The 22,401-nt window shown below is 44.3% G+C and overlaps 1 protein-coding gene across 15 annotated transcripts in view; it reads left to right on the top strand.

The window, feature by feature from the left end:
* Positions 1-22,401, top strand: part of Rbfox1 (RNA binding fox-1 homolog 1) — a 2,110,633-nt gene that overhangs the window by 588,140 nt on the left and 1,500,092 nt on the right. The gene's annotated exons all lie outside the window — the stretch shown is intronic.

Consider the following 22,401-nt stretch of genomic DNA (forward strand, 5'->3'; position numbering starts at 1 on the left):
GGGTTGAACAGATGGCTTGACCTTGCCCAATACCCATCCAGAGGACCATGTATGCTCTGGGAGCCACATTCCCTTGAGCTCAGGTCCATCCCAATGGCATCGCCCAACTGGACTTTGCCTTTGAAAGCTCAATTGACAAATCACCTGGTAAAAATAGCCTTCTAGAACCCACTTTCTCCCTGAGAGATCAGCTCAGGAAAGAGCTGGGTTTGCTGTTTTGGATCTGCCTTTTAGTGTTCAGAAACACTGGATATCCAAATGCCTTGCAAGCTATACCTTCCCCTTCTCATGGCAGACATTAATAATCAACTCCTTCTACCTCATTAGTGTTGCCTCTCTCAGATCACCAGCACATCACCTTGGGCATCTACCATCAACTAGCTAGAACTAGAAATTAAATGTCTTTGCCATGATTATTTTTGGTGCCTCTTCCAAGGAGGAAATGTTTACCAGGATTTTTGTTTTTGTTTGTTTGGTTTTTTTGTGTTGTTTAGGTTTTTTTGATATGTATAACATTATCTTTTGGTTAGTCTGAGAAACATACATAATAGGTGCCTTCTAAGGCCTCTTACTCTCCTATTTTATGACACAAACGAGGACTATAGCTGTGGACTATAGGTATGGTTAGCATCAGCTACCTTTTCCTATAAGTCTTTTTCTCATCAGATACACATGCCAGCAGGGGAAGATCTTGCCCTTGCTGCCAACGACTCCCTTCCCTCCTTTAAAATTCTAAAAGGAAAAATAATAAATTATTTTTCTTTATTTTCATAATACAAATGGTGATGACACCGTTGTATAATTTTGTATTTTGCTATTGCTTTCCTTTTTAAAATTAATGAAAAAATGTTGAGATTATTATATAATAATATCATTTTCCCTTTCATTCCTCCTTCCAATCCCTTCCGTGTACTCTTTTGCTTTTCATTCATAGCCTCTTTTTCTTTAATTGTTTACATACATAATACATATGTACATTCATACATACATACATGCATGCATACGTATGTACTCATTTATGTTTCTAAATATATAAATAGAACCTGTTCAAGTTGTATAATGTACACATGTTTTCAGGGCTGACCATGTGGTCTTGGATAGCCAATCAGTGCGCTCTTTCCTGGGTAGGACAGCTTCTCCCACTCTCAGCATTCTATCATTGTCTGAAACGCTTTGTCCAGGCTTGAGGCCTCTGAATTTCCTCATCAACATTAGCATGTCTATTAATGTTCTCTGTTTAGCTCATGCTTAATTTTAATTTTGTTTTGTTTCCAAATGAACACATAGACTATCAGGTGGTATTCTATCTGTGCTTGTGAGTAGTGATTCCTCTGGAAGACAAAGGATCCCTGGAGCTGGAGTTACAGGCAGCTGTGATCTCCCTGGTGTGGGGTGGCAGAGAACTGGGCTGCAATTTTCTGAGGTTCTCTGTGAGAGCAGCATGTGCTATTAACCACTGAGACATGCCCCAGCCCCTCATTATGTCATTTTTCCAAACAAAGTGGTTGTTAGTAGTTTCTCCTCTTCTCTCATCTCCCAGTACCGTGCTTCCTGCCCCTTCTTTGTGTAGCAACCCCTTTCCCTTCTATTTTAATGGTAACCCCCTCCTTCAGCATCTCTTTTTATGAACTCTTGATTTTCTTTCTAGTATTTGTAGGCTTTGCCTTCATTTACACCTACTTATATACATGCATATGTACTGTACAAGCTGGGACCTTTGTGTAAGAGAGAACTGTGTAACCTACACAGGTCCCCAGGTGGTATGCGGTGGGTAGATAATCCTGGATAGGGAGCCGTCTGGGATCTGGCAAGTCTCCAAAGGAGGGAGATGGGTCTGGAGGAGGCAGCAGTCCCTGGAAAACAGCGCAGGTGACCGCAGGCTATTGACGTTACTTTTAGTTTCTCTCCAGAACTTATTGGTAAGGCCCTCTTGAGTCATTTGAGTCATACAACATACACTGTTATATGATAACTCATCCGGAATCCTTGTCCATCCTGGCTGGCTTCCATAGTGCTGGAAGGTGCTGTGAACATTACTGGAGGAGAAAATCAGTATCAGTCTTACCCAGATATGATTTCTGCATGTTGCAGTGATGGCTGGCCTGGCAAGACCTGCCCAGTGGTACTAGAGTAACAAGAATATCTTGCAAGTAACAAATTACTCTCTGATTGGATCCAAGGCTTACTCCAGAAGATGGCACCTATACTTAGCACCACTGTCAGGGTCAAGAATCTGTAGCTAGACAAGTCACAGGCCCTAGGGGGAACCTCCTACTGTCAATCTGATAAATGGACACAGTATTGAATTGACTTCCAATGGCTATCATTATACCTGTGGATTAGTGCATCTAGAAACCTTCACCCAGGGGCTTCTATTTGACTCACAGCTGGTCAAAGTGTAGAGCATGAGACTACAGAATGCTCCCCCCCTAAATTGGATATTTATATTACACACACACACACACACACACACACACACACACACACACACAAAGAGAAAGAGAGAGGGAGAGGGGGAGGGGGAGAGGGAGAGGGGAGAGAGAGAGGTGCTGGGTGCTGGATCATTGTTGAGGGAGAGTGGAATGATTGTTAAGAGACAGAGGTTCTGGATGATGAAAAATAAAAAGTATTTTCCTGACTTGGTGATACAGGTGCTCATTGGAGCTTACAGTGGTTGTGAAAGCAGGCAGGAGACCTGCATAAGCTTGATCCAGCCAAAATCCCAGCATGGACAGAGCTACTAGCAACCCAGGGAGGCCACGTCAGTTCTTTTTTCCTCTCTCTTTTTTTCTTTTTTCACATATGTGGCTCCTGGTTTGTCAACTATATTCCAGTAGAAGGCTCTATATCTAAGAATAAATGGGAAATAAAAAGTAGACTTCACTTGTTTAAAAAATAAAAGAGGCCACAGATTTGAGTGGGTTGGAGAGGAGGATGGATCTGAGGAGACTTGGGGGAGGTAATGACTATGATAAAAATTGTATAAAATTCTCAAAGAACAAAGTAAGAGGTGGGGGATAGACGGAAAGAAGAAGATAGCCAGAGAGATGGGGGTGAAGGGGGAGGGGAGAAAGACAGAGCTGGGAATTTTCTTTCTAGGTCATGGTTACCCCATTTAATATGATACTTTCCAAATCCATTTATTTCCCTGCACATTTTCACAACTCCATTTCTCTTTCCAGCTGTGTAAGAAACTGGGCATACAGGCTGCATTTTTATTCTCCATTTTCCTGTTGATGGACATCTAGGCTGATGCTATTGTGAGTAGAACAGCAATAAACATGGATGAACAAGTGTCTCCATGCTAGGATGTCAATCCCTTTGTATCTTCCCAGGAGGGGAATATCTGGGTTTTACAAAAGTTCTACTTTTGAATTTGTTTGAGAAATCTCCACACTGATTTCCATAGCCGCTGGACTACTTTTTATGCACACTAATAGTAAATAAAGGGGCCTTTCCCCCCACATCCTTATCAGCGTTTGGTGTCACAGGTTTTGATGATCGTCATTCTGATTGGGGTGAGTTGCCATAAACCTTAGTGAGACAGACACCTGGGGCAAGTCAAATGCACTTTGGGAGAGTGGGAGCAAGATGGTTCAGTGGGTGAAGGTGCTTGCCACCAAGCCTGAGATGCTGAGCTCTTTGCTGAAACTGACATAATGGATGGAGAGACCTAGCTCTGGGAAGCTGTCCTCAGACATCTACCATCATGCCTGCCATCTCTGTGCTATCACATATAGAAATAATTTAATAGACATAGAAGGTAAAGAAAGGCTGTGGGTGCAGGAAGTCCTTCAGCAGAGGACATGGCAGGAGATATAACAGTAGTCATCATGAGCCATTTAAGGGTTGCTGAACAACCCCAGAGAACTGCAGGGACAGCTCTTATCTTCAGAGCCTGCAGCTCTAGCTGCTGGGTCTTGGAGCCCAAGCCAAAGACTTGAACACACAGCAATGGTAAGAAGGAGGAATCACTACTCTGATTGATTAATACAAAGATATCCATATATTGACCTATCTTTCTGGTCATATATGTATACAACCAATAGACAATTGATTTATTCAATTAATATGACAATTTCCAAAAGTCCTCTACCAGGGGCAAGAGAAATTGCTCACTAGGTAACAGAGCTCACTATGCAAGCATGGGGACCTGAGTTGGAATCCAAAGCACCCACACGAAAACTAGGACTAAATATAACTTCAGTGCTGCGGCCGGCATAGACAGGGGGATCTCTAGAGCTTGCTGGCCACCAGTCTAGCTTCTGGCTCAGTAGGAGACCCTTCCTAGGGCAATAAAGCAGGGATGTGACAGACTAGGCAAGCAGACAACCTCCTCTGGCTTCTGTTTGTGGGTTGTACGAACCTGCACTCTCAAGTACACATATTCTGCTCTCCCTAACACCATAGTCCCTCACACATACATCAAAGGATACGCAGATGTTAAAATGTAGTTAGGCATCTTCTCATAACTATGCATCAGAGGCAGCTCCATGATAGTGCTCACTTAACACGTGCGAGGTTTGATTCCAAGCACTGCCCCATCATCAAAGCGGAATACAAAGGAAATGAAAGAAACAGCAGTAATGATGAGAGGAAACCCGCTGGGCCACTGTGGCAGTCTCCTTCTGGGGAGCCCATGGAAACATCTTCATTCTCCACTTTGAGGTGGGTTAGTCTGTGTGAAATGCAGACCAATGGGACAAGATATTTTCTGTCCCCTTTAAGAAGTGGGTTTCTCGAATGGCAGAGAAACACCTGAAAAAATGTTCAACATCCTTAATCATCAGGGAAATGCAAATCAAAACAACCCTGAGATTCCACCTCACACCAGTCAGAATGGCTAAGATCAAAAATTCAGGTGACAGCAGATGCTGGCGAGGATGTGGAGAAAGAGGAACACTCCTCCATTGTTGGTGGGATTGCAAGCTTGTACAACCACTCTGGAAATCAGTCTGGCGGTTCCTCAGAAAATTGGACATAGTACTACCGGAGGATCCAGCAATACCTCTCCTGGGCATATATCCAGAAGATGTCCCAACCGGTAAAAAGGACACATGCTCCACTATGTTCATAGCAGCCCTATTTATAATAGCCAGAAGCTGGAAAGAACCCAGATGTCCCTCAACAGAGGAATGGATACAGAAATTATGGTACATTTACACAATGGAGTACTACTCAGCTATTAAAAAGAATGAATTTATGAAATTCCTAGCCAAATGGATGGACCTGGAGGGCATCATCTTGAGTGAAATAACACAATCACAAAAGAACTCACACAATATGTATTCACTGATAAGTGGATATTAGCCCAAAACTTAGGATACCCAAGATATAAGATACAATTTGATAAACGCATGAAACTCAAGAAGAATGAAGACCAAAGTGTGGACACTGTGCACCTTCTTAGAATTGGGAACAAAACACCCAGGGAAGGAGTTACAGAGACAAAGTTCGTAGCTGTGATGAAAGGATGGACCATTTAGAGACTGCCGTATCCAGGGATCCATCCCATAATCAGCTTCTAAACGCTGACACCATTGCATACACTAGCAAGATTTTGCTGAAAGGACCCAAATATAGCTGTCTCTTGTGAGACGATGCCGGGGCCTAGCAAACACAGGAGTGGATGTTCACAGTCAGCTATTGGATGTATCACAGGGCTCCCAATGGAGAAGCTAGAGAAAGTACCCAAGGAGCTAAAGGGATCTGCAACCCTATTGTTGGAACAACATGATGTACTAACCAGAACCCCGGAGCTCTTGTCTCTAGCTGCATATGTATCGAAAGATGGCCTAGTCGGCCATCAATGGAAAGAGAGGCCCATTGGACTTGCAAACTTTATATGCCCCAATATAGGGGAATGCCAGGGCCAAAAGAATGGGAATGGGTGGGTAGGGAAGTGGGGGGCGCTATGGGGGACTTTTGGGATAGCATTGGAAATGTAATTGAGGAAAATATGTAATAAAAATATTAAAAATAAAAAAAAAAGGAAAAAAAAAAAGAAGTGGGTTTCTAATATGGCCAAGAGAGTTGATGAACTGCAGGGCTTCTTCCAAGCATATTCAGATTAGTGTGAGCCAATGTTTGTATCACGATGGGATGCTTATGGGTCCTCTCTTTTCAGAATGCAGTTCTCAGCTGAAAATGTAGCTCTATTGGCAGGGCAATTGCCTAGCATGCACAAAGCCTTGGCTTGGATACCCAGTACTGCATGATCCAGGCATGGTGGGGGCTTGCCTGAAATCCTAGACCTTGGGAGGTAGAGGCAAGAGGATTAGAAGTTCAGGATCAAGATCATCCGACCTTAGCTACACAGAACATTGCAGGTCAGCCTAGGATCGATTAGATAGTTTAAGAAACTCATTATGCATGGTGGCATTGGCCTGTAATCCGAGCCACTGGGGAGGCTAAGTCAGGAGGTTTCATGATTAAGGTCTGTCTGTACTACAGAGGAAATTAAAGGCCAATTTAGGTATCTTAGTGAGAAATATGTATGTGCATGTATATGTATAGATATAGGTATAGGTATAGGTTCAGGTACAGGTATAGAAATAGACAGATAGAAACGAACAAGACTGAAAGAGAGAGAGAGAGAGACAGAGAAAAGACTAGGGAAGTAGCTCAGAGATGGAGCTCTTGAGTGGAACACAAGGCCCTAGGTTCAGTCCTTAGTGTCATGAGATGGACAGGGAGAGGCAGAGGGAGAAAAAGTAGAAGGAGAGATGTTTTGAAGTTCCAGGAGCTATAAATAAATTCACCTGCTGAAGGACAATGGCTTTCATATCATTTTCCTGTGACCCAGTTAGCACCTGAGGGTGACCCACTTTTTAACTCCTTGTGAAGTCCACATGGTTGGGATGATGTTGATGGTCTTGGTGACTCAGTGTGGCAGTTTGAAATGTCCCCCATAGGCTCAGGCCTTTGGTCCCCAGCGGGCAGTGCTGTTTGGAGTGGTTTAGGAGTTAAAGACTTACTGGAGGAAGTGTATCCCTGAGGATGGGTGTAGAGAGTTTATAGCTTTGTCCCACCCCAGTTTGATCTCTCTTCTTTGTGGTTGTGGCTGAGATAGAAGCTCTTGGCTTCCTGGTGGTGACACAGTATCTCCTGCTTGCTGCTACCTTCCCTACACATACGCTCTGCAATGGTAAAAACTTATGACAAAACTAAACTCTTCCACAGGTGGCCTTTGGTCATGGCATTGACACACAGGGCTGTATCAGTAAGAGCGCATGGCCTTCATCTGAAGCAGAAGCTCTCTGGGCTTGCCAGTCCACTCACTTAGAAACTTGCCAACATTATAGCACTGTGCTAGAACAAAAGCAAGAATGACGTTATAGACTGGTTGTTTGCAGGTGAATATTTCCATTTAATTAGGGGCCTCAGCTGACTTTCCTCAGAACTCGTGTTGAGTTTTCCAGTGCTACTGACTTGCAATGCCAGCGGTGGAATGAATTGTTTTCTCATAAGTAATGAAAGCATCCATTGGTAGATGACATTTCAATCATGCATGATGAGGACACAGAGACTTGTGGTTTTGATTCAGCTAATGGCCCATGGCAAGGATCATATGTTATGCTGGAAGAAGCTGGTGAACAGAGGGTTGTTTCACATGGTTTCCATGCTAGGCAAATTCTTATTTCCACCACAGTAACTCTAAAAGCCAAACACACACACACACACACACACACACACACACACACACACAGACTCACATATATGTATATATGAATATGTACATTTATATTTATATTTTATCTCTCTGTGTAGTATGTCCAGGAACATATGTTCCATGGCATACATATAGAAGTCAGAAGATGTGATGTTTTGATGTCAGTTCCAGGAGTAGCACGAAGGTTTTGGGTGGACTTGGATCACAAAAGAAGGATTTATTTCCTTAATAAAGAGGAATTCTTTAGACATCACTGAATGATCGTGCTTTGCTCATGTAATCAACTTCCATGACTTTCATTCCTAACTCTTGATTTGACCCTGGGTATGTTTAGTTATTTTGAGGAAACCTACAAACATGCCAGTCTTCTCCCTTTCAAGACATTAGTGTGTGTGTGTTGTATGTGAGAGTATGTTCATGTGTGCAGGTATCATATATATATATATATATATATATATATATATATATATATATATTGTGTGTGTGTGTGTGTGTGTGTGTAGGCCAGGGATCTATCAGACTCAAGGGCACATTTAAGTGTCACTGAGCAAGAGCAGACCACCTCATTTTTGAAGCCATGGTCTCTGTCTAGCACTGAAGCTTTCCTCTTAAGCTAGGATGACTGGCCAGGAAGTTCCATGATCCAGTCATCTCTACCTCCCCAGCACTCAAGTCCCAGTGCTTGCATGGCAAGTACTTCACCAATGGAGCCACCTCTCCAGCCACTGTTGTGACTTTTGAAGTCTTGCTTAAAATGCTTCTTCCTTTCTGTTTAGTACATTCATGCATTTTCTCCACAGCAAGATGGCTCCAGTTTTGTAGTCTAGCATAAAAAGACATAGTGTCCTGTACCCACAAAAGTATGGGGGGCTGAGGTGGGTCTCAGCAGGTTGCTTGTAGCTGGTATGTAGCTTGAAGTGAAGGGGGTCAGCCTGGTGGCAGCAGGGACTTTTTTTGTGTCCCTAGGCATGAGCTCTTTCCTTGATTGTTTCTAGTTTTCACGAGCATCTGTGAGGCATAGAAGGAGTTCCATCCCACGGTGTGCCCACAACTCCCCTGTTCCCACAGCTCCCCTGTGCCCACAACTCCCCTGTTCCCACAGCTCCCTCGTTCTCACAGCTCCTCCTTCCTTAGGAACCTCCTGGCTCTGAATGAGTCCCTTCTTTCTCTTCTAAGGGGCCCTGAGTCTATTTTGAACGATTGAATAAATTTGCTATTTGAATAATTTAAAATATTTTTCCCTCCTTCTCTCTCTGAGACAAGGTCTTATTCTGTCTCATTGACCAGACTAACCTAGAACTCACTATGTAGCCCAGAGTAGCTTCAAACTCCGTTATTCTCCTGCCTTGGCATCCCCAGTGCTGAGGTTTATAACACACACACACACACACACACACACACACACACACACACATCTAAACAATTCCACAGGTGAGCTAATGAGCCAATTACAGATAGTGGTTTCAAAACACTGGCACTGCACAAGTAAACAGCATCTGCCTTGAATTAAGGTGTGAAATTTCCAAAAGGTGTGAGGAGATGGATGTCATCTTTGGGTGGTTCCTTTCCTCTCTGTCTTTGATTATGATGGAAGCTTGTGAAATGTCTCCATGGCTTTTACTGGAAAGGCTGAGAGGACTAAGCAGCGTGTGCTGAGTCCCTTGCTAGGTATGAGCCAGGCTCTGACCTCTTGAGTTGCCTTGCTCTTCCTTCCTTGCACAGCTTGGTTCATGGTGGGGGTAAGGAGTTAGTTGTCAGGTTATCCTTCCTTTCTGTTCTTGTTTTGTGCTGTGTTTTCATTCTGTAGTAGCTGCTTTCTCCTCATGCTCAGAGTTGATAAAATGTTTATTCAGCTATGTGTATCTGTATTTTTTAGCACTGCTGGGGGATGGGTACAGAGAGACAGCTCCTCTCTGTCATCCTCAGCAGCCTGAGGAGTCTCCTTAATATTTTGAGGACCTCAACTAGTGAATTGTAAAACTGAATTCTGAACTTCAGTACAGTAAGGGATTTCAGGATAGCCTGTATGAAGCAGACTCTGGATTTATTTAAAATAGAAATGAAATGGGCTGGAGAGCTGGTTCAGTGCTGAAGGGTGTTTGCTGCTTTTTCAAAGGACCCCAGTTTAGTTTTCAGCCCCCAGAGTGTAGCTCAGCTCTCCTTGTAACTTCAGTTCTGGGAGATTTGATGCTTTCTTCTGGCTTTTGGGAGCACTACACCCCCATGGTGTCCATGCAAACACCCAAGTGTTCATGAGCATATGCATGTGCACACACACACACACACACACACACACACACGTTAGAATAAAAAACAAATTTTAATACAAAGTAGAAAGGCCCCAGGGAAAGAAGAAGGATAACTTGAAAGCTTGGGTGTGCCCTTCATGCCTTACTGGTCTGTTGGTTGCTGTACATAGGGTTCTGGGAGCTTAGAAGAGCTCATTATTCAGCCAATATCTAAGGCACCTCCCCCACCCAGTCTCTGCCTTCATCTTCATCATTGAGATTATGGGGTGGCTCCTGAGGTGCTGTCCATGGAATTACAATCATAAGAACAAAACAAATAAACAGGAACACTACGGATACACAAGGTGAGATTCCTACAACCAGGAAAGATAAAAAAGGCCTTAATCAAAGGTGGCTACTGGGGTTGCAATTCTTGGCCTTTAACTGAATAGAGGCTTTAACTAGGCTCCAGGGTGAGGGGATGCCTTTCCTTTACCAGATCTCTGTCGTTGTACATCTTTTCCTCCTGCCTTAAATACATTTGAGAATAAAGTTTGAGTTAAAAAAAGAAAAGAAAGGAAAGAAAGGAAAGGAAAGGAAAGGAGAGAAGAGAAGAGAAGAGAAGAGAAGAGAAGAGAAGAGAAGAGAAGAGAAAGAAAAGAGAAGAGAAGAAAAGAGAAGAAAAGAAAAAAGAAGAGAAGAGAAGAGAAGAGAAAGAAAAGAGAAGAGAAGAAAAGAGAAGAAAAGGAAAGAAAAAAGAAGAGAAGAGAAGAGAACGGAAGAGAGCCATGTGCCCAGATCATGGCCACAAAGATGGATAAATTTTCTTGGATTGGTGGCTTCTAAGAATCATCCAAGGTTCATAACCCACAACTAGGTAGGGGCCTAGCAGAGAATCTTACTAAAAGCTAATGGGGGCTGCCTCCCAGTGATGGGCCCCAGACTCTGAACTGGAGCTCATCTAGCATTCAGAATTGCTGATGCTGCCCACTTTAGGCTTAATTTGTGGTATCCCAGGCATCATTCAGTCAGGAGGACAGAAAAATGACACCAAGAGACACACTCTTTTTCCAGATATTGGAATGACAAGAGAAGAAAAGACACTTAGGACATTTGGCTCAACAAGAGGCATGCCAGCGGTCCTTCCTCTATACCATGACAGGTCAGTCTCTTAGGGGTCTGTCTCCTCATGACTATGATGTGGGTTTCTACAATAGCAGCTCACAGTGAATGGGGAGGAAGGGAGTCATGGAAGTCTCTCAAAAGGGATGACATTTTAGCTGAGACATGAAGGATGGCTGTGGGAATGCAAAGACACTTGGGAATCTCATTCCTAGAAAGAGCAGAGGCAGGGGCCAATGTCCTAAGGCAGGCAGGAAGTAGATTGATTGAGGGAACTCAGGGGGTCAGTGCAGCCTTGATGTGTGGAAGGACGAGGTGGACTGTCTGTGGAGTCAGAACATAGATTATGGATGATATAAGGATCTTGAAAAGAAGCCAGAGTCAGTTCTGTGCAAGGAAGAGCCAGGCTGTGCTTCCTGAATTACAGAAGCTGCTCTGGTTGCTATGTAGCTGATAATTCACAGAGGAGACTTTTCAGAGTCCTAATGGCACAGGACTGCCACTGTAGCGACTGGGGGAGCTGAAGCATGGAGATCAAGAATTCAAGGCCTGGCTGGGTTAAAGGCCAACCTGAACAATTTAGTGGGATTCTGTTTCTAAATGAAAAGGGAGAAGAAGGCAGGCTAAGTTCTGGGCTGTGGATTTGCAGAGGAGGTTTCTACATATGTGGGCACTTCCTGTAGAACTTCTGTGTAGGACATGGCCAGCCTGAAGAGCTAGTTGCTATGGGAACTGGTGTGAGATGCCCCTTAAGCTTTCCCAAGGAGACAGAAGAGTACAGTTATAGTCCCAAGTCCAGATCCTAGAAGGAAGTAAGGTTCACGATCTGGACCTTGGGGGCTAGCCTTCTCCTGATATTAAGAGTCATATCTGCAATACCAGGAAGCTAGAGTCTAGATGTCTCACTGGTCAGCCAGCCTAGCCTAGTTAGTGAATGAGCTCAGGTCAGAAAGAGCTCCTGCTCTAAAAGAAATGGATGATGCCCAAGGTTGACCTGTGGCCTCCACATGCACCTGAGTACCCATGAACACATGCAATGTGTGTGTGTACATACACCTTTCATATATATGCACACTCACAATTTAGTACTCTGGATTAAGCACAGGACCTCACCTAGGGCAGACAAGTACTTACCTCTGAGTCTTGTTTTTACTGTTTATTTTGGGGCAGAGTCTCACCAAGTTGTGAAGGCTGACTTTGAACTTGCTATCCTCATGGCTTAGCCTCAGTTTGCAAGGCAAGGGAGCACAGAGAATGCTGGAAAGAGGACTTTCCTACCTTCAGAACTTTAAAGGAAAACTGGCCCAAGGTTAGGAAGGCTCTCTTTGTTCCCCATCCTCTAACCCTTTCCTGGCCTGGGTCCCCAAATCTTAGACTCAAGGTAACCTCTGCAGCAATTTCAGTATTAAAACAAATGCAAACTTTAGCAAATATTATTCGCAGACATAGGACATCTGGCCAGAGTCATTGTGATTTGAAATGATGTCAGCTTTATCTCAGTGTCTCTCTTGGAGGGACAAATTGTGAGGAAACAGATATTCTGCCAGTTGATGATGGAGGGTGGGGGATGAGCGTGCTGCCTCATTGGCCAGATGTCTAAGTATATGGTGAGTAGTGTTAATGGCTGTGGGGAAGGGAGACATGTGTGGGCTGGCACTCTCCTTGATGCTGGGCAAGATTGCCAACAAAGGACGCCTGCTGTTGGAATTAGAGAAGAATCCAATGAGAAAATTCAGTGGATGCTAATGTACCTTGAGAGACAAAGGAAGGCTAAGTCTGTGTGTGTGTGTGTTGTGTGTGTGTGTGTGCAGAAACATTTTGTGCATGCAGGTGCATATGACCATGTATACACTCATGTGAGCTGTGCATGTTGGTTGGGATCAGTGTTTACCAATAGGTGAGGCTATCTAGCCAAGGTCCACCTACCTCCCCCCACCCCCAATGCTGGGATTGCAAATGTACAGCACTCTACCCAGCTTTTTATCTAGGTCCTAGAAGTCAAACTCAGGTCCTAACCTTGAGTCATCTTCCCAGCTCTTCAATTGTTCTTTTATAACACACACACACACACACACACACACACACACACACACAGACACATTTCTCAGCTTCTATGTCATCATGTAGGCACCACTAGAGTGCCTTGTGCTCACATATACCAGAAGAGGGCATCCTGGAATTGGAATTAAAGATTGTTGTGAACCACTGTGGGGGTGCTGAGAACTGAACTCTTGTTCTCTGGAAGAATAGCAATAACCCAGCCCCTCAATAGTGTTATTTCTAATTAACTGAGCATGTGTTTGAATGTGTGTCTGTGTGTGTGTGTGTGTGTATGTGTGTGTCTGTGTGTGTGTGTGTGTGTATGTGTGTGTCTGTGTGTGTGTCTGTGTGTGTCTGTGTGTGTGTCTGTGTTTGAGTGTGTGTCTGTGTGTGTCTGTGTGTGTGTCTGTGTGTGTGTGTGTGTGTCTGTGTTTGAGTGTGTGTCTGTGTCTGTGTGTCTGTGTGTGTGTGTGTATGTGTGTCTGTGTGTCTGTGTGTGTGTGTGTCTGTGTGTTCCTCAGGACATACTTCTTATTCTAACCCCACACAAGCACTCAGCATGGCCATCTCTCCTGCCCCATGTCTGTCTCAAAGGCAGGCTCCCTTGCATGGGTGGCAGCGGAGGGAGAGTGCAGCTTTTAGATTCTCTCCCTGTGGTTGTTCCTGGCAGCTGATGAGAGATGAGATTTCTCTGAAAGGCTTACCCCTTTGAATTGTGTTCCTGAGGAAAGAGGCCAGATGCCACATGACCAGAGCTTTAGAAATCTCCAGGCTTTGGGGGATGAGCATGCAGAGCCTGGCTGCCTTCCATCTGCAACAAGGGCAGGGCCAGCGGGGAGCAGAGACAGCAAAGGAAGTGAGGGCTACAGGCTGCTTCCTCACAGATGGGAGTGTTAAATTCCAAATGGAATGGGTTGGAGTGAGGGAAGTCACCTTCCACAGTCTCTAGGGAGGAGGGGACTGGGCTGACTGAGAAGCCATCATGGGCACTGTGGTCTTTGCTGTGTGGACTATTCACTGCATTTTGTATTGTTTTAAAGGGTTTGCTTTTTACGTGCACAGAGTCACTTAACTCTACCAGAGTGCAGAACAGGAAGGTGGGGTGGGTTTCTTGCTATGCCCACTTGATTCATGAAAAAAAGAAATATCTGGGGAGATGAAACAATTTCCCTGGGGTTCCACAGCCAGAAAAAGATTGGAATCTGGAATTGGAACTCAGACAGCTACACTGAGAACCCATTTTGTTACATGATAGAGGAAATGCTCAAATGCTCACTTAATAGAGAGCTAAGGAAAAAGAATAGATACCCGGAGAAAGGAGGAAGGATTGGCACACAAGGCCAGTAGGAGGGCGGGAGGGATGGTTTAGAGGGAGGGGTGCTTGCCGCACAAAGGGAAAGCCAGAGTTCAGTTCCACAGAACCCATGATGGAAGACGAGCATCTGTCCCTGGGAAGCAGGGAGGAAGAGACAGACAGATTGACACACAGACAAACACAGACAGGGTGATGGAGGCTAGCCCCTCACCATTTAGCAGTGCTGGGTGTACACCAGGTGAGCTGTTCCCCCACAGAGCAGCTCTCTTACTTTCTATTTTAAGCTCACTATGTTGCTTAGGCTGGACTTGAACTCATCTCTATAGCCCAGGTCTTATACTTGCCATCCTCCTGCCTCAGCCCCCTGAGAAGCTATGATGTCAGGCCAGTACTTTCAGAAAATTTCTTTGCGGAATTTTTAGTTTTAATGTAATATAAATACAGCTTTGTTAATGTATGCTCCCATTTTATGGTGACATTGCTGTACCTGATTTGATTGAATCTCTTTTTATGGCTCCAGGGAGGAGCCATTATCTGTCACATCTGAGGAAGCTGGCTGAAGAGCTCACAGGCTGAGGCCAGGTGGCTCTGAGCAGCTGAGCTTAGATGCCACTCTTTATGTCTCTGACTTGCACCTTTAAACCACTGCTCAATGCTTATGAATGTTAAATGATCAGGTCTTCATTTTCCCTCCCAAACCCAGAGAGCATGGGGCCTTTGTGCATTTGGAGGGTCCTTGCACTTTTGGAAATAGAAATATATGTACGTCAAGTCAAAGTGATAGTGTGATGGCTGGAATGATAAATGTCCCCCATGGGCTCAGCTGTGAACACTCAGTGCCCAGTTAGCACAGCTGTTTGGTTTAGGGAGGCTGTAGACACTGTGGGTTAGAGCCTCACTGTGTAGGGGCTTGGCGATTCATAGCCCTGCCCCACTTCCTGCATGCCCTCTCTGCATCCTGTATGTGTATACAATGCAATCAGCCTGCTTCCTACTTGGGCCATGTGATGCCATGCCTCCTAAACATGATGGGCTTCCTCTTTAGAACCTGAAGCCAAAGCATATTCTTTCTTCTTGAAGTTGCTTCTGGTCATAGTACTTTGTCACAGCCACAGCGAAGTTACTGATACAGGTAGCAATAGTTTCATCTAGATAGTGTAATTTCTCTCCAAGAATCAATGCCTTGCTTCCCCAGACCTCTGTAGTCTTTCCCCATTGCCTGTGCACTGCTAGGCTAACTGACTTTCCCTCCTCTAGATGGTGTCATATCCTCTGGAGCTAGATTTAAAGGTAGATGGGAGCTGTTCCCCGTGATCGGAATTCTGCAAGAGCCACATGTGCTCTTAACCCCTGAGCCATTCCTCCAGTCTCTTCACCTTATTTTTTGAGACAGGATCTGTAACTGAACCTGAAACTTAGTATTATAGCCTAAACCGGATGGCCAACAAGCCCCCAGATGTGCCTGTCTCTGCCCTAGCCCTTGAGGGTACAACTCACACTGCTATTACTGGCCTTTATGTAGGCACTAGAGATCCAAACTCAGACCCTCTTGCTTGTGCAGAAAGCACTTTTCCTGCTCAGCCATATCTCCCCTGTCACAGATTATGGGAATACAGTGCATGACACCTTACCTGCCACATCCAAGGAAGGCTGTTATTACTAAGTACAGCATTGTGAGCAAGAGAGGTGGACCAGTGGGTAAAGGTGCTCACCTCTAAGTCCTGAGGATGGAGCAATCTGACTCCTTCACATTCTCTTCTGATTGTCACATGTGAATCTTGCAATCCATTCCTGTGAAGAAGCTTGTGTGTGTGTGTGTGTGTGTGTGTGTGTGTGTGCGCGCATGTGTGTGCATTTGAGTACACAGACACAGTAAGTGTAATTCTTAAAAGATTCCATGAAACACCACAAGTAACTCTGTAACCTTCTGGAGCATAATGAACTCCTGCAGAAAATGACATTTGCCACAAAGTCTTAAAATACAGCTTATTTTTAATATTATGTGACCTTTGGTGTCTCTGATCATTCATCTCATTTGTGTGACCTTTAAGAAGTGAGGGAGGGGCATTGGACAGCTCTAGGGTGTGCACACTTGGAAGAGGTAGAGGGGAGTCCCTCTCTCTGTCAGTGGGTTTTTTTCTGGGCCAGGATGCATCTCACCCTCCTCGATGGCCAGCCTATGATAATCTCTCAACGTCAAGCCTGTGGTTTTCTGGGCCACTGTGATTGTTCACACCCTTTAGACATTGGTTTCGGCAGGGCAGGGTATTAGGAGCAGTTCCATGTACTTGGCTGTCACTTGGAGATTATCTTATGCATCAGCCAGATCTCTTCCTCATGTCTTCACAGTTACTGAAGACTACTGACAATTTATTCTTTTTACCTATGAAACCGTGACATGCAATTTTCTAGTATGCTTGTTCCCTTTTGAAAACATGGCTTTGGGCTGATGAGATGGCTCAGTGGGTAAGAGCACCCGACTGCTCTTCCCAAGGTCCGGAGTTCAAATCCCAGCAACCACATGGTGGCTCACAACCATCCGTAGCGAGATCTGACTCCCTCTTCTGGAGTGTCTGAAGACAGCTACAGTGTACTTACATATAATAAATAAATAAATAAATCTTAAAAAAAAAAAGAAAACATAGCTTTATGTTTTAGAGGCTCATGGTCAAATTATACAAAATGGTGGGTTTCTTAGTGAAATTTCCATACATGTTTATCATTCCCTTTGATCTTATTCACCCTCAGTACCCAAGTCCCCTCCTCTCCCATTATTTTCCTTTACTCATGAACAGTCCCCTGAACTTCTGTGTATATGCATATGTGTGTGTGTGTGCACATGAGAGTGTTCGTGTGTGTGATCTAGATTCTACATCAGAGAGAAACACATGTTACTTGTTATTTGTATCTCTGAGTCTGCCTTATCCCACTTAATGTAATGATCTCCAAACAACAACATAATTTCATTCTTTGCTGAATGAAATTCCCCTGAGTATGGGTGCCACTCTTTCTGTGTCTGTTCCTTAGTGGATGGACATCTAGGCTGGTCCCCTTCCTTCCTTAAACTGGGTTTACCAGGCATTTGTCACAACAAAACAGAAGGTAATGAATAAGGGTAGAGAAATGGGTCTGTGGTTAAGATATCATATTATTCTTCCAAATTTGTCTCCATGGGTACCTGCAGTCATGTGCATATCCCCCCTCTCTCCCTCCCTCTGTGTGTGTCCCCCTTAAACACACACGATTAAAAACAATAAAAAAATCTCTAAAGTGGGAAAAATAAAAATAAATCTATAAAGTGGGAAAATACTAAAGAAATGAGGTTGTCTGTGGGCTCCAAGATTACGTGGCTAAGGTTTTGAAGGGACCGTGGCACAATGGGAGCCTCCTGGTCATGTATTGTCACTGTTAGCATGGGGGTTGAAGTAGTGATGTTCATTTTCTCTCTTATTGTAATAGTATCACATTCCAGCTTCTCTTTCTCTCCCCTCCCCCTTCTTTCTCTCTTTCCTCTCTCTCTCTCTCTCTCTCTCTCTCTCTCTCTCTCTCTCTCTCTCTCTCTCTCTCTCTCGTCCTCTCTGTCTGTCTGTCTTGAAGCCCCTTGAAATTAGGAGAGTTTTCAGAATAAAGGCCTCATTCATCCAGTATCAGCTTAAATGTTTTAAATCTTTGTTCCCAAACAGCATCTTACTGATGGAAGCCCTTGCTCACTATTTCCAGGGTTTTACTATCACAGATATAGCAAACATTCAGCATCAATTCCTGATGTAGTCTCTGATGCAACTTGGAAATGATAGTTTTTGTTTATTTCTGCTTGGTGCTACTAGGGATGGAACTCAGGGCCTACTGCAAGCTAAATAATCACTTTGCCACTGAGCCACATATCCAGCCTCATTAAGAAATGGCAACACAGAGGTATTACTATCTGGTACCATGGAGGAAGACAGACAGAGTGAATGAAAGAGCAGAAGAGGCTAGAGTGGGTAAAGCCACCCTAGCAGGGCTTAAATGACAGTCAGACAAGGAGGGTCCAGGAGGTGCCTGTTAGGAGGGCAGAGCTGGGGAGTTTCAGGGCTGAGCTAAGGTGAGGCTGTAACTGCAGTGGCTTAATTTACATAAGTGATGATGAATCCCTTGGGTATGAGCAAGCCATCCAAAGACTCACCAAAGCCAATAAACTGCCTGGGGAAACAACACCCTGTATTAGATCAGTATCCACACTCTTGCTGTCTCCCAGGGAAACGTGTTTTTAACTGAGTACTTTTCTTAGTTTAATTTTCCCTTTTCTCCTCTACGGGACCTTCAGAGGTATTTTTTCAAGCATCCTGGTCCATTCCTTGCCCTCCAGTTCCAGTAGACACATCTTGGAGGTTCCTGTGGTTGAAAAACCTGACAGCTTGGGATGGTGGAATAGGCTTGAGTTGAACCTCTGGCATGTTGCCTATTGTTTTCCTACTTTGGATTGTGCAAACCAGCATTAGGAAGCATTATGTAAAATGCCCACAGACAGAATGATTATTGTGATTCATATGACAGATCCATGTAGCAAGCATCACTGCTGGAGGCTGTGTGTTTATGGTTGAGCTCTGGAATCTTCTGCACAAGTATCTTCATGCATGGGAATGAACAAGGGGGTAGATACCTGCCTTAACACCCACCCCTGCCTCTCCTGACCTCTTTTCTCTCTGTCTTCTTAAAAGGCTGCATAGAAACCCATTTTACCACCCCTCCTCACTCCTCTCCTCTGTCATTTTAAGCCACTGAGTAGACATTTGTTCTCTGATCTCCTTGTCTTCTCTCCTGTCTTCTTCCTCTGCTCTTAGATTAATTCATCGAGTAGATACCAGCTTTCGTCTCTCTTCCTCTCTCCCTCCTTCCTCCCTCCCTCTCCTTCACTCCTTCTCTTCCCCTATCCCTCCTTTATGCTTCTCAGCACTTTGACTTCCTTTCCCCCTCTGTTTCCCCTCTGTTTCTCTCTCCTTTTCTCATTTGTATTTGAATAGCATATACCCTTGCATCCTGTTCGGACAGCACAAGAAAAAGAAAGCGAACATCCCATTATTCACATGTTCTGCCCTCCTTTCCCCCCACATCCTGCTTTGTCCCTGGCTATCCTGGGGAGGAGGCTGGCATGGCTCCCGACCACAATGGTGAAATGCTGCTTGAGAGCCCAAGATTTTGAGTCTCCAGTGCAGTGGGTGCTATAAAAATGTAAATACAAGTATGAAATCACATCTCCCATGTTCTCATTGACTGTTCCTACGAACCCCCAGAAATAAACATCAGAATCCATTGCTGCCTGAGAACCATTCTGATGAAGAATTAAGACCTTGTTTGTAGAGCCTGGAAGTGAGTTGCATGCTGAAAACATAAAAAGTGAGCGCAAATAACCCAAGGACCGCTGTGGCGATTGATTAACCTCCCATTTTATGATACCTTTGCTGCACAGTGAAAAGTAAATTTGTGCTTATAAATGCCCTGGTGACAAGGGGTCTTTTTGTCCCCGAAGAAAGAGATTTGTGTGTAACTGATTTTCACCCCTAGAGAGCACAGGAGCAGGGGAGGAAGAAAAGAAAAAAAGGAGCAATCAATCAGGAGAGATTTTATGTTCCCTATAAGCAAAACCATACTTCACTTATGATGGATTGTGTTAGCAGCTAAATTAGATTGCATGGGGGCTGAGTACTAATGTTGATATTTACAGTGCTTAAATATATTGTCTGCCTCCTCTAAATGGAGCTTATTCATTGGCTGTCTGTTATGGGGGAAATGCCTGAATAATGAGATGGCTTTTTTCTTCTCTGTCTTCATAGTTTAATATCAGGCAACTGTTTATTAATAAGATGCAAACCCCAAAGGATTTTTCTAATCCTATTCTAATATCAGACTAAATTTAATAAGATTCATTCTTCTCCCCACTGCATATGCCTCATCCATTCATTTATTCAACTAATATTTATCAAGGGCCCCTGATGTGACCGGACTGGGTTAAGCTTATGGGAATACAGTGTTGAAACAAGACAGATTCAGTGTGCCTGCAAATGGGGACAGGCCTAAAGGGATCAGAAAGAAATAAAGGTGTCAGGTTCAGAATGTGACCAGGTGTTTCAGAGTGAAAACTGCTTCTCTTGCTTCATGATGTCATGGCTTGGAGAGAGATCAGAATTGGTGAGAGGATTCGGAGACACCGTCCCCGTAAGAGCGCAAAGATGGTCTCATGGCGGCATAAGGAAAATGTCCTGGCATTTTCTCATTGTACAGAGCTTGTTGGCACTGTTGAAGTGTTCCAGTGATTTACCTTGCTCATCTGTGGCTGAAAAGGTTTTCAGAGCCCCTCTGTGGTCAACATCCCTGGACTCTGGTTGCCTGCAGTAGGCAACTGCCAGCTTGTATCCCAGATGCAGGACATTGTTCCTTGCATATGGAGAGGTCAAAGGTGAGGGGGAAATCTTCAGAGAGGAGAGGAGCCTGCAGGCTTCCCTTTAGACAGAGGCCTGGCCATGCTTTTCACACTTGAAAGGCAGCCTGATTTCAAAGAGCTATAGAAAAGGAAGACAGGCAGACACCACAGAGACTGTGTGCAGGGAACATATTTGAAGTGCTATGTTTGAGGACTTGATGGGCTTGGAGCAGAGAAATTCTGGCCCAGGCCCCTTTAATCACAGGTATTAGTATGATATCATGTCTTCTCAAAATAATGAGTGTGTGTCGCTATTTGTGCATCCCTGAAGTCTTTCCCTCCACTCTTCCTTTTTACCACATATCTTCCTCATATCTGGGTATATTACAGGTTCAGCTTCTGCCCACTTTTCGTACTGGCATTAAACCATCTCCTGGATTATGCTATAGCTTATGCTGGTTTAGGGCTTCATGAATAGGTTTTATATGCTTGCTAACTAGGCAATGTTGTCCAAAACTTTATATATATTTTCATCATCCATCTATCCAACTGTCCATCATCCATCCATTATCCATCCATCATCCATTCATCTATCTATCCATTATCCAGGCAGCCAGCCAGCCAGCTACTCACCCACCATCCTGCTAACTTAGCCCTACTCATCCATCTTGCCTTTCCATCTACCAATCTGTTTTCCACTCATTCATTCATTCATTCATTCATTCATTCATCTATTCATCCATCTAACCATAAATGTACCCATTTACATTCATCCACTCATCTGTTTTAACCCATCCACTATCACACTGTTCTACCCACTCTCTATCAATCCCTTCACCCACCAGTGCATCCATCCATTCAACCCCATCCTGTCACATTAAAAGCAATGGCATCATTTTTCATTATCACTTCTCTCCAGCATTCTGTCAGTGAAGCAGAGAGAGACAAGTCGCCCAGACACTAGCTGGGGAGTGAAAAAATAATAATTACTGTCAATGAAGGTACACCTATGTGAGAGGAAACAACATGTACTTCTCCTGATGATTATCCTGGTCCCTACTTTCCCATTCTCCCTGTGGGAGTCACATTGCATTGTGGGTCCAGGTTTAGCAAAAGGAAGGGCATCACAAGCAGATGGGTCCCCTGAACTCTGAGATGTCTGCTGGAGCTCATGGTGGCTATAGAAGACAAGCCAAACCTAAGCGGGGTAGTGTTCATCGGCTCCTTTAAAGAGAATTAGGAAAACAAGTTACCCCTTGAAGTACTGGGAGGGATGCATAGCTCATCTCATCCCAGTGCCTGGACCAGGGTTCTTCTTCTGGAGAAGGCCCCATCAAGTGCTATCTCATGTTATTAGGTCTGCCTTACTCTTGGTGTACATCCAGCCCCGCCCTTCAACTGTACTGTGTAAGCGAAAGCATGTGGTTTAAAAGAGAAATCTTCTGAAGCCATTTTGCTCGTGGGGTAGAGAGTATACATTTATATGGATCTAGGCTTGGGCTAGTTCAAAGTGAGCATCTCTTAGTTTCATGGGGCCTAATTCTTCCTTCTCCTTTCCCACTTCCTTTCACTTTGAGTAGCTGAATCGGGGCCACTGCCATCTGTTTATCTCTTTCAGCCAAAT

The sequence above is a fragment of the Mus caroli genome, unplaced genomic scaffold, assembly GCF_978045245.1.
Source record: "Mus caroli unplaced genomic scaffold, Mus_caroli_1 scaffold_17, whole genome shotgun sequence".
Classification (NCBI taxonomy): domain Eukaryota; kingdom Metazoa; phylum Chordata; class Mammalia; order Rodentia; family Muridae; genus Mus; species Mus caroli.